Source organism: Pinus tabuliformis, chromosome 6 (assembly GCF_031772625.1).
Source record: "Pinus tabuliformis cultivar Carrire ecotype Pingquan chromosome 6, CPIR1, whole genome shotgun sequence".
NCBI classification, from domain to species: Eukaryota; Viridiplantae; Streptophyta; class Pinopsida; order Pinales; family Pinaceae; genus Pinus; species Pinus tabuliformis.
The window spans coordinates 692,257,774-692,268,554 of NC_142292.1; the positions used below are offsets into that span (position 1 = coordinate 692,257,774).

General features: G+C 36.5%; 1 pseudogene across 1 annotated transcript; it reads left to right on the forward strand.

Moving 5' to 3' along the window:
- The first annotated feature begins 529 nt into the window (after window positions 1-529).
- LOC149260532 (AUGMIN subunit 5-like) lies at window positions 530-7,156 on the forward strand (annotated as a pseudogene). The gene is made up of 5 exons (XR_016267060.1): window positions 530-1,484; window positions 2,063-2,601; window positions 6,154-6,267; window positions 6,625-6,971; window positions 7,115-7,156. The product of XR_016267060.1 is annotated as an AUGMIN subunit 5-like (transcript).
- Window positions 7,157-10,781: the final 3,625 nt, after the last annotated feature.

Here is a 10,781-nt window from a genome sequence, read left to right on the forward strand (position 1 = left end):
AGATAATTTTCGAAGAACCTTTTTTTCTACCGCGAAATTGATAACTATATGTGTGAACAGAGCGATCTATCTCTATCTTTTTTTTGGCACTGCTACCTTGAAAATTGTCATATAATGTACTTGCTCGGCCAGGTATTCTTTTTTTCCCCTGAATAAAATAAAATTGGTATAGATAATTTTAGAAGGATAGTTTGAGTGGTTGGGCGCACAAAAATACAATATCGCAATGATGTTTCAATGATATTAAAAATATATAAAACCTAAAATTAATATCTTAATGGCTTTATAAGATTATAATGATACTTTGATTTTCTTTTATCACTTTCATATTTACGCCGTAAGGCGTTTCCCTCTGAAATCAACTCCCTTAAACGCCTTTCTGTCTTAATGTTAACCGTCAGATCTATTATTAGACAATTCAACCATTATCTGCCGTCCAATTATCCGCCCGTATGTCTACCCACTTGGTCTGTCGTTCACACACAAATAGCCAGTTTGTTACAGAGGAGGGTCGGGGCAAATGCCTTTGCACAGGATTTATCAACGCAGTGGCAGGGAAAAGCACGAAGCCAGGGTTTGAGATACGATGAAGAAAATTTTGATCCGGCCGATGGATTGAAGGTTTGAGTCCATGGGACTCTCAACTTTCTCATCTCACCCCAGCAGCCATCGCAGCTGTAATTGGACACAGAGCAATTCTCTTGGTTTAGGGTTTCCAGCTTTGACTAGGTCTTCAATTCGGGACAGTTTGGTACCAAATCTAGGCGGAACCGACATTTTTACATCCGGGGTCGAGCTTCACTGCCTTACCAAGCAGGAATGATCGAATTTCCGAGGGCATTTGCAGTAAATTGAGCTCACTTTCGACCAGTTTTATCCAAAGATTGTAGTGTTTAAGCTATGCAGACTCCAGGCGGTTCCGTTCCTCAGCCGGAGGCTATATTGGAATGGTTACAGTAGGAAATGGGGTACAGACCGCATGGCCGATATTTATCTTCCAACAAACCCCTGCCATCGCCGGAAAATCTGAAGAAAATATGCAGGGGAAATATGTTACCCGTTTGGAATTTCCTATTGCAGAGAGTAAGGTCCGAGAAAACAGTGGAGAAAATTAAGAGAAACATTCTCGTGCACGACAGCCCTAGCATCGTAGTCGGTCTCCAAGAAGGAGCCGAGGCAGCAGAAAAAAACTTAAATGTGAAGGAGGAAGTTAAAGGCAAAAGCAGGAAGAGATATGACGAAAGAAGCAAAGGAAAGGTGGCCAAGGTTGCCAAAGCTAAAGAGCCTCTGGAAAAAGGACACGCTTCTGAAGCCTATGAGACCTGAGAGAGGGCTCTGAGAGAACGAGGTGCAACTGAGAAAGAGGTAGAAAGACTACGCCACGTCCTTTAGCGGCAGAGGAAGGAATTGAAGGGACAGATGCTTGAAGCTTCCAGGGAAGAAGCTGAATGCAAAAGAATGCTTGATGAGAAATCAAATTATAGGTACAGATTTAAAATTTATTGTGTTGTTGATTCATTTTCTAAAATCAGACTAGGTTTCGTTACCTTGTTCTATGAGAACATTACATTATTCAAGTTAGTTTCTTGGTTAAATTCTGTCACTTCTGAAAAGCCTGTGTATCAAATTAGTTTTGTGGATCTTGCAGCTTGTTTACATTAAGCTATTCTGTTAAATATTAGGAATATCCTGGTTTCGAATATGCTAATTAATGCGATAGGTTCAGAAGGGCCTTGACACTGTGCTCTTTTTAAGCTCCTTAATGATAAATACGGAATAAACGAACTGATTATACCCGATCCCAGAGTTACTCATTATGCTCCAAAATTCCTGATGTAATATATCACAGGGAATGATCTATTACTCGTAAGGCAGTGTGTGGCTGAATTTCATTTTGTCAAACAGGAATAATTTCGTGCAATAACATTGAAATCAAGTTTAACTGGATAATATATACTGTGAAGAACATTAAGGAACTTCGCTCAAATTTTAAAATTATTTCTAAAGTTTTCATTGAAGTATCGCCTTTTGACTGTTATTTTTTCTTCTTCTTTTGTATTAGGCATAAGCAGGTAATGCTTGAAGCTTATGACCAGCGGTGTGAAGAAACATGCAAGATTTTTGCAGAATATCAGCGACGACTTCATCGTTATGTTGATCAAGCAAGGGATGCACAGCGAGTGAGGGTTGGCAGTGGGCAAGATGCAACTCCTGACATTCTGCGTGCCCGTAACGAGCAGGATACAGTTTATGCCACAATTAAGGGCAACAAGCCAGCGGATGGTCTCATTCTTATTGAAACAGCACAGGAAAGGAGCATTAGAAAGGCATGTGAATCACTTGCAGCTCATCTCATTGAAAGAATACGGAACACTTTTCCGGCTTATGATGGGGGTGGTGTTCAGGGACATGCACATCTAGATGCTGAGAAGCTAGTTATTGATTTGGATGGGGAAATACCAAATGATGTGAAGGATCTTGCTCTAAATTTGCTCAGGAGTCCTCCACAATTGCTACGTGCAATTACTACATATACTGCTCGAATTGTTAATCTGATAAACCGAGAGACCGAGAAAACTGATGTCAGGACTGATGCTGAACGTCTGAGTTATTTGATTATTGCTTTGCCTTCTCCATTAGCTTTAATTTTGATTTACCAACAATGATATGAAAGCAGATATCGGTATTTCCATTATTGTATGATCACAATCTTGTTTTTGAAATAATAGCTGGTCAATTGTCTGTTATTATATTTATAAAATGCCTTCCTTAAATACAATAGAAGTATTGGAAGTGCCTCAATACCATGGAACCCATCCCTCCTCTCCCCCTCCACTGAGAAATTGCTTTTGGAAACCACTCATCAAAATTTCGTGGGCATTTTCCAACAATGAACTTTAGGTGCAGTTTCCAGGAAATTGAAGGAGAATTTCAAAATTCCAAACAATGGGGTTTTTGAAAAATTGCCTCAATTAGATGAGACACGAGATTTTTTTTTAAATTGTCAACATTTTGGGAGATTTTGTTGGTTTTCTAAAGGGTGTATACTCGGTTTTTGGCATGGCCGAGTTTTGCAAAACAACTAATCCTTTATTTGAAGGTTGGTTGTTGGGTGCATGTTTCCTTCATGGCTTGGAATTAGAAGCTTTGATATCATGAAAATGCTTTTTCAGATCTGGGTGCATCTTCTACCAGAGTTTTAGAAGTCACTGGTTTTGATATTCAAGAGAAGATTATTCATAACTCTTTTGTATTCATTCAGTTTTATTCATCGCATACATAGCTTAATAATTTTGGCTCTGAGCACATTCTAAAAGCAAATATCTTGAGTCTGCTAACCAATTGCATTTGTTATAAAGGGAATTTCCAAGATCTTGGTCCAGTTTCCGACTAACATTTGAGAATGTTGAAGTTCTGTCTATATCAAATCTTGGGGTATCGTGTAGATCTAGTATAAGACGATAGCAGATCAATAGTTATTATAAATCGTAAACCCCCTCTGTGTGTTCAATGTTTAACAAAGGGAGTGAAAAAAACTATTGGTGATGTGGAAGCAACAGGTTCATAGTAGCACCCCCTTGACAGTTTTCAATACCATGGAACCCATCCCTCCTCTCCACCTCCACCGAGAAATTGCTTTTGGAAACCACTCATCAAAATTTCGTGGGCATTTTCCAACAATGAACTTTAGGTGCAGTTTCCAGGAAATTGAAGGAGAATTTCAAAATTCCAAACAATGGGGTTTTTGAAAAATGGCCTCAATTAGATGAGACACGAGAATTTTTTTAAAATTGTCGACAGTTTGGGAGATTTTGTTGGTTTTCTAAAGGGTATATACTCAGTTTTTGGCATGGCCGAGTTTTGCAAAACAACTGATCCTTTATTTGAAGGTTGGTTGTTGGGTGCATGTTTCCTGGCTTGGAATTAGAAGCTTTGATATCATGAAAATGCTTTTTCAGATCTGGGTGCATCTTCTACCAGAGTTTTAGAAGTCACTGGTTTTGATATCCAAGAGAAGATTATTCATAACTCTTTTGTATTCATTCAATTTTATTCATCACATGCATAGCTTAATAATTCTGGCTCTCATCACATTCTAATAGCAAATATCTTGAGTCTGCTAACCTATTGCATTTGTTATAAAGGGAATTTCCAAGATCTTGGTCCAGTTTCCAACTAACATTTGAGAATGTTGAAGTTCTGTCTATATCAAATCTTGGGGTATCGTGTAGATCTAGTATAAGACGATAGCAGATTGATAGTTATTATAAATCGTGAACTGCCTCTATGTGTTCGATGTTTAACAAAGGGAGTGAAAAAAACTATTGGTGATGTGGCAGCAGCAGGTTCATAGTAGCATCCCCTTGACAGTTTTCAATACCATGGAACCCATCCCTCCTCTCCACCTCCACCGAGAAATTGCTTTTGGAAACCACTCATCAAAATTTTGTGGGCATTTTCCAACAATGAACTTTAGGTGCAGTTTCCAGGAAATTGAAGGAGAATTTCAAAATTCCAAACAATGGGGTTTTTGAAAAATGGCCTCAATTAGATGAGACACGAGATTTTTTTTTAAATTGTCAACAGTTTGGGAGATTTTGTTGGTTTTCTAAAGGGTATATACTCAGTTTTTGGCATGGCCAAGTTTTGCACACTGATCCTTTATTTGAAGGTTGGTTGTTGGGTGCATGTTTCCTTCATGGCTTCGAATTAGAAGTTGATATCATGAAAATGCTTTTTCAAATCTGGGTGCATCTTCTACCAGAGTTTTAGAAGTCACTAGTTTTGATATTCAAGAGAAGATTATTCATAACACTTTTGTATTCATTCAGTTTTATTCATCGCATGCATAGCTTAATAATTTTGGCTCTGAGCAAATTCTAGTAGCAAATATCTTGAGTCTGCTAACCAATTGCATTTGTTATAAAGGGAATTCGAAGATCTTGGTCGAGTTTCCGACTAACATTTGAGAATGTTGAAGTTATTTCTATATCAAATCTTGGGGTATCATGTAGATCTAGTATAAGACGGTAGCAGATCGATAGTTATTATAAATCATGAACCCCCTCTGTGTGTTTGATGTTTAACAAAGGGAGTGAAAAAAACTGTTGGTGATGTGGCAGCAGCAGGTTCATAGTAGAACCCCCTTGACAGTTTTCAATACCATGGAACCCATCCCTCCTCTCCCCCTCCACTGAGAAATTGCTTTTGGAAACCACTCATCAAAATTTTGTGGGCATTTTCCAACAATGAACTTTAGGTGCAGTTTCTAGGAAATTGAAGGGGAATTTCAAAATTCCAAACAATGGGGTTTTTGAAAAATGGCCTCAATTAGATGAGACACGAGAATTTTTTTAAAATTGTCAACAGTTTGGGAGATTTTGTTGGTTTTCTAAAGGGTATATACTCAGTTTTTGGCATGGCCGAGTTTTGCAAAACAACTGATCCTTTATTTGAAGGTTGGTTGTTGGGTGCATGTTTCCTTCATGGCTTGGAATTAGAAGCTTTGATATCATGCAAATGCTTTTTCAGATCTGGGTGCATCTTCTACCAGAGTTTTAGAAGTCACTGGTTTTGATATTCAAGAGAAGATTATTCATAGCTCTTTTGTATTCATTCAGTTTTATTCATCGCATTGTTAGTCACAGAAACAGAACATCAAGAACCTCATGTCTTTGATGAAATTTTTGTTATGATCTTAATGAGCTTATTTATGGTGTTTTAAATCAGAGAAATGAAATCTAAGAACCTGATGCTTTTGATTTCAATGCGGATAGATGAAATGCACATCTACTCCCTTCTGCATCAACATCATAGAAAGAAAGCATTCCTTTCACAAATACGTCCCAATTCTCTATTTTAAGTTTCAGGGGAATGGGTTTGTGGGGGATACATTGGGGATTATCCTCTTCTTTATTTTGGGTTCCCACTCTACCCCAAGTTTTGAGGAAGGTGCCCATTCTATCTACCACTTGCCCTATCCCGGAGGCAAAACTTTTTAAAAATTCCAATAGATAGAAGGTGCGGAACACCTGGTTCAAACCATGATAAATCAGATTTGTTTCAGAAATATCACTGTTGTCTATATTCTGTGTGTTGATTTCTTGCCTGCAAATTTGAATCTGTTGTAAATATTCCTGAAAATCTCTACAGTTATAACTCGAACCCTCACGTTCTCCGCGGCATTCAACGCCTTCACGAACAAGGTCATCTGGCTAATCGTCATTTCTTTTTTCTTTGCACGAGGCTTTGTGAAGACAGGGTTAGGTGATCGAATCGCCACATAGCCTGGTATGCATTCCTTTTCCAAATGCGTCCCAATTCTGTGTTTTAAGTTTCAGGGAAATGGGTCTGTGGGGGATACATTGGGGATTCTCCTGTTCTTTATTTTGGGTTCCCACTCTGCCCCTAGTTTTGAGGAAGGTGCCCATTCTATCTACCACTTGGCTTATCCTGGAGGCAAAACTTTTTAAAAATTCCAATAGATAGAAGGTGCGGAACACCTTGTTCAAACCATGATAAATCAGATTTGTTTCAAAAATATCATTGTTGTCTATATTCTGTGTGTTGATTTCTTGCTTGCAAATTTGAATCTATTGTAAATATTCCTGAAAATCTTCGTAGTTATAACTCGAACCCTCACGTTCTCTGCGGCATTTAGTGTCTTTACGAACGAGGTCATCTGGCTAATCGTCATTTCTTTTTTCTTTGCGCGAGGCTTTGTGAAGATAGGTTTAGGTGATCGAATCGCCACATATTTTGTCAAATGGCTAGGGAAGAGCACTCTAGGGCTTTCCTACGAGTTAACTATAAGCGAAGCTCTCATTGCCCTAGCAATGCCCAGTACGACTGCTAGAGCCGGGGGAGTGTTCTTGCCCATTATCCAGTCCTTGTCTCTCTCCGGAGGTAGTTTGCCCAACGATAAGTCGTCGAAGAGACTCGGTTCCTATCTCATTCAGTCACAATTCCAGGTAATTATTTTCATTGCGTATGATATTTTGGAGCATAGTGATGGCATTTTCAATCACAAAAACACACTGTTTAAAACGGGATGCTTTCTATTAAATTTTGATTTTGATTTTAATGAGCTTTATTATGGTGTTTTCTATCACAGCAACGAAACCTTAACATCCCCATGCTTTTGATTTTGATCTAATTAACTTAATTATAGCATTTTCAATAACAAAAACCAAATCTTGCATTTGATTAAAGTATGGTTTTGATCTTAATGAGCTTAGTTATACCATTTTCAATCACAGAAATAGAATCTCAAAACCCCACTTTTGATTAAATTTTGATTTTGATCTTATTGAGCTTAATTATGGCGTTTTTAATCACAGAAACAAAATATTTTTCTATTAAATTTTGATTTTCATTCCAATGAGCTTAATTATGGCATTTCCAACCACAGAAACGGAATCAAACACTTGTTGTTGTTTCCGTTTTGATTTTGATCTTAATGAGCTTCATTATGGCGTTTTCAATCACAGGAATGGAACTTTAGGAATCCCATGTATTTTATTAAACTCTAATTTTTTATCTTAATGAGATTAGTTATGGCGATTACAGGCATAGAAACTAAATTTCAAGAATCTGAATTTTAATCTTGACCTTAATGAGTTTAATTACGGTGTTTTTGATCACAGAAACCAAATCTCAAGAACACCCGAGGTTGATTTTTATCTTAGTGAGCTTCATTATGGCATTGTCGGTCATAGAAACGGAACATCAAGAACCTCGTGTCTTTGATGAAATATTTGTTTTGATCTTAATGAGCTTATTTATGGTGTTTTAAATCAGAGAAATGAAATCTAAGAACCTGATGCTTTTGATTTCAATGCGGACACACGACATGCACATCTACTCCCTTCTGCATCAACATCATAGAAAGAAAATCTTAAAACCCGATTATTTTTTATTATAACAACCAGATATTTTTATTTGTATTAAATTTGATATTTGATTCTGGGAGAATAGGCTCCTTTGAAACAGTTGTAACGTAAAGTTTATTTCAATTACCTTTGAGGCTTCATTCTTAATGAGTTCCGTTATGTTGCTTTCAATCACAGAAGAGGCTCTTTTGAAACAATTGCAATGTAAGTTTTATCTCAATTACCTTTGAGGCTTCATTCTTAATGAGTTTCGTTATGTCACTTTCAATCAAAGAAGAGATTTAAAAGACTCGACATTTTGTTTAAAATTATTTTGGAATAGGCTCTTTCGAAATAAATTGGTCTTTTTGCAACAAAGAAAACTTACAATAAGGATATGACTTGTGCGTCCAATTTTCTTGACTTTGAATGGTTCTTCATGCCTTTCTTAACTTTCAGACATCTTTGTTTCTTTCAATTTTTCCTCTATTGCTTCGAATACTATATTTTGGAAGAGGTTGTGCATCAAACAATGTTATTATCACCTCACATTTATGATATGCCATATTCAGTAAGTTACTAATGGCATCAGAATTTGGATGTTAAGGTTGGTAAGTTGTGATTGTGGCAATATTTTAGGATTCTGTGTGAAAATTTCTTGAGCTCATACTAGCATAAGAGCACCTGATTCACTCACTCATTGATCTCAAGTTAACTCCACCATTATCTCTGCCTTATTTAAACTTATATGAAGACATTGACATTATGAAAATGCTTGCGGACAACAATCTCTTGATATTGCATGCTATCTTTCCCTTTGCCTTTGACAATGTAGTATATTCTGTTAGTTGATTTCTTGCTTATAATTATTATATTATGTTAAATACCATTACTGTATTGTGCATTGGTTGTGCATCAAACAATGTTATTATCACCTCACATTTATGATATACCATATTCAATAAGTTACTAATGGCATCAGAATTTGGATGTTAAGGTTGGTAAGTTGTGATTGTGGCAATATTTTAGGATTCTGCGTGAAAATTTCTGGAGCTCATGTCATGATTCTGGAGGCACTTTAAAAACAGTTATTGCAAGTGATTCCAATGCTTATTTTCCTTGAAAATTCAGGACTATTCGGGGGCCATGTTGGAGTTTCAGATTTCAATTAACAAGTTATTGAAAAACTGGAAATACTAATCTATAAGAATACTTGGTACAACCCACTGTTATCTGTCTAATTATGTAGTCTGAAACAACATCATTCATCAACAAAGGGATTTGTGCATCATATAAAAATGTCAGTTATTTATTTATAGAATAATCGGAAATGATGAATGTAGGCTTTGTTTCTGGGTGATTCAACCTTCAGGGACATTTCTGGACAAGGAAAATGGAAATGATAGAAAATCCTCTGCCATCAAACTGGAAATTGATTCTTTGATTGTTGATATCCTACCTGCAAATTTGAATCTGTTGTAAAAATACAAGGAACTGAAGCCATCTCTATTATCAACATTTTGCTGCTTTGTTTTGAATCCATGACTATATACCATTCAAACGAGTGATAGAACTTGTCGTTTAGTAGCAAGGATAAGTAACAAGACTGATTTAGTTAAAGCTTTGTTCAATTTCTCAGTCAGTCAAATGTTGATGCACTCATTGGATGAATGCAGGCTTTGTTTCTGGGCGGTTCAACTTTCAGGGACATTTCTGGACTACTTCATCTCCGGTAACAGCCTTAATCTCCTTTCTGAGTTTTTGTTTAATTTCTATTTCATCCATGGACCATGATAGAAAATCCTCTGCCATCAAATTGCAAATTGATTCTTTGACTGTTGATATCCTGCCTGCAAATTTGAATCTATTGTAAATATTCCTAAAAATATATCGACCTCCCTTTAAACACGGTCAACTATGCCACCTATTATGCAAAGGTCCTTTTATCGATTCCTAGCAGTTTCAAATCTTTATATTGGTTTGTTAGAACTAGAAAAAATACATTGAATATATAACCTGATAAAGAACACCACAACAGGACTTTCAAAATTCATACATTTCAATATATCGTGGACATACTTTTCCATTATAACCAAAAGAAAGAATATACAAATGATGAATTTTGTTTTGATCTGATTTGTTTTTTGCACAGCAATAAAAAAGAGTAGAAAAAAAAGTCTGACAGTAGTTAACACTATCTTACAAATTTTAGTCAGCTAGTGGTGATCAACCATTAAAACCAACAAAAAGAACAAGAAAAATCTGACAAAATTCTCATTATCTGCCTCCAAAATGCACACATGTCTTGACCTGCTAAGACCTAGTCTTGAATACTCATATCGGATTGATAGCCTTTGAGATTTTAATACCTTGGATACCTTGGATTTTATTTGCATGGAAGTGTTTGTTTGGATTTATTTAGAATGGAGTTGTGCTGAATGCAACTGTCATTTCGTGCTAAATTTCTTGATGTCTTCCTTATTCTCAGGCATTAATACTCCAAATATACAATGAAACTATTAGAGATCTTTTGGTTACCACTAAATTTGGTAGTGTAGATGGACCTGGTTCTGACCTTGCAACCTAACATTTGATCCCTTCTGAGAGGCCTTGCCCTCTTTTCCAATTTGGGTAAGGAATAACAATCTCCCTCGTTAATCATAGAATAAGGATTCCATCCATGCAATTAGTGGGTGCCTGGGAATATCTGTCTTAATCCTCGAAGTACATTTCCAACTACCTTTCCAACTTTGCAAGCATTTATGTGAAAGTGGTTTTTGGGCTTTGGTCTCCTAAAGGAAATCAGGGAATCGTTTTAGATGTTGATGGAATAATCTAGACCCAAAATCCAAATTATGTAGGATTGATCTCAAGTTAACTCCACCATTATCTCTACCTTATTTAAACTTA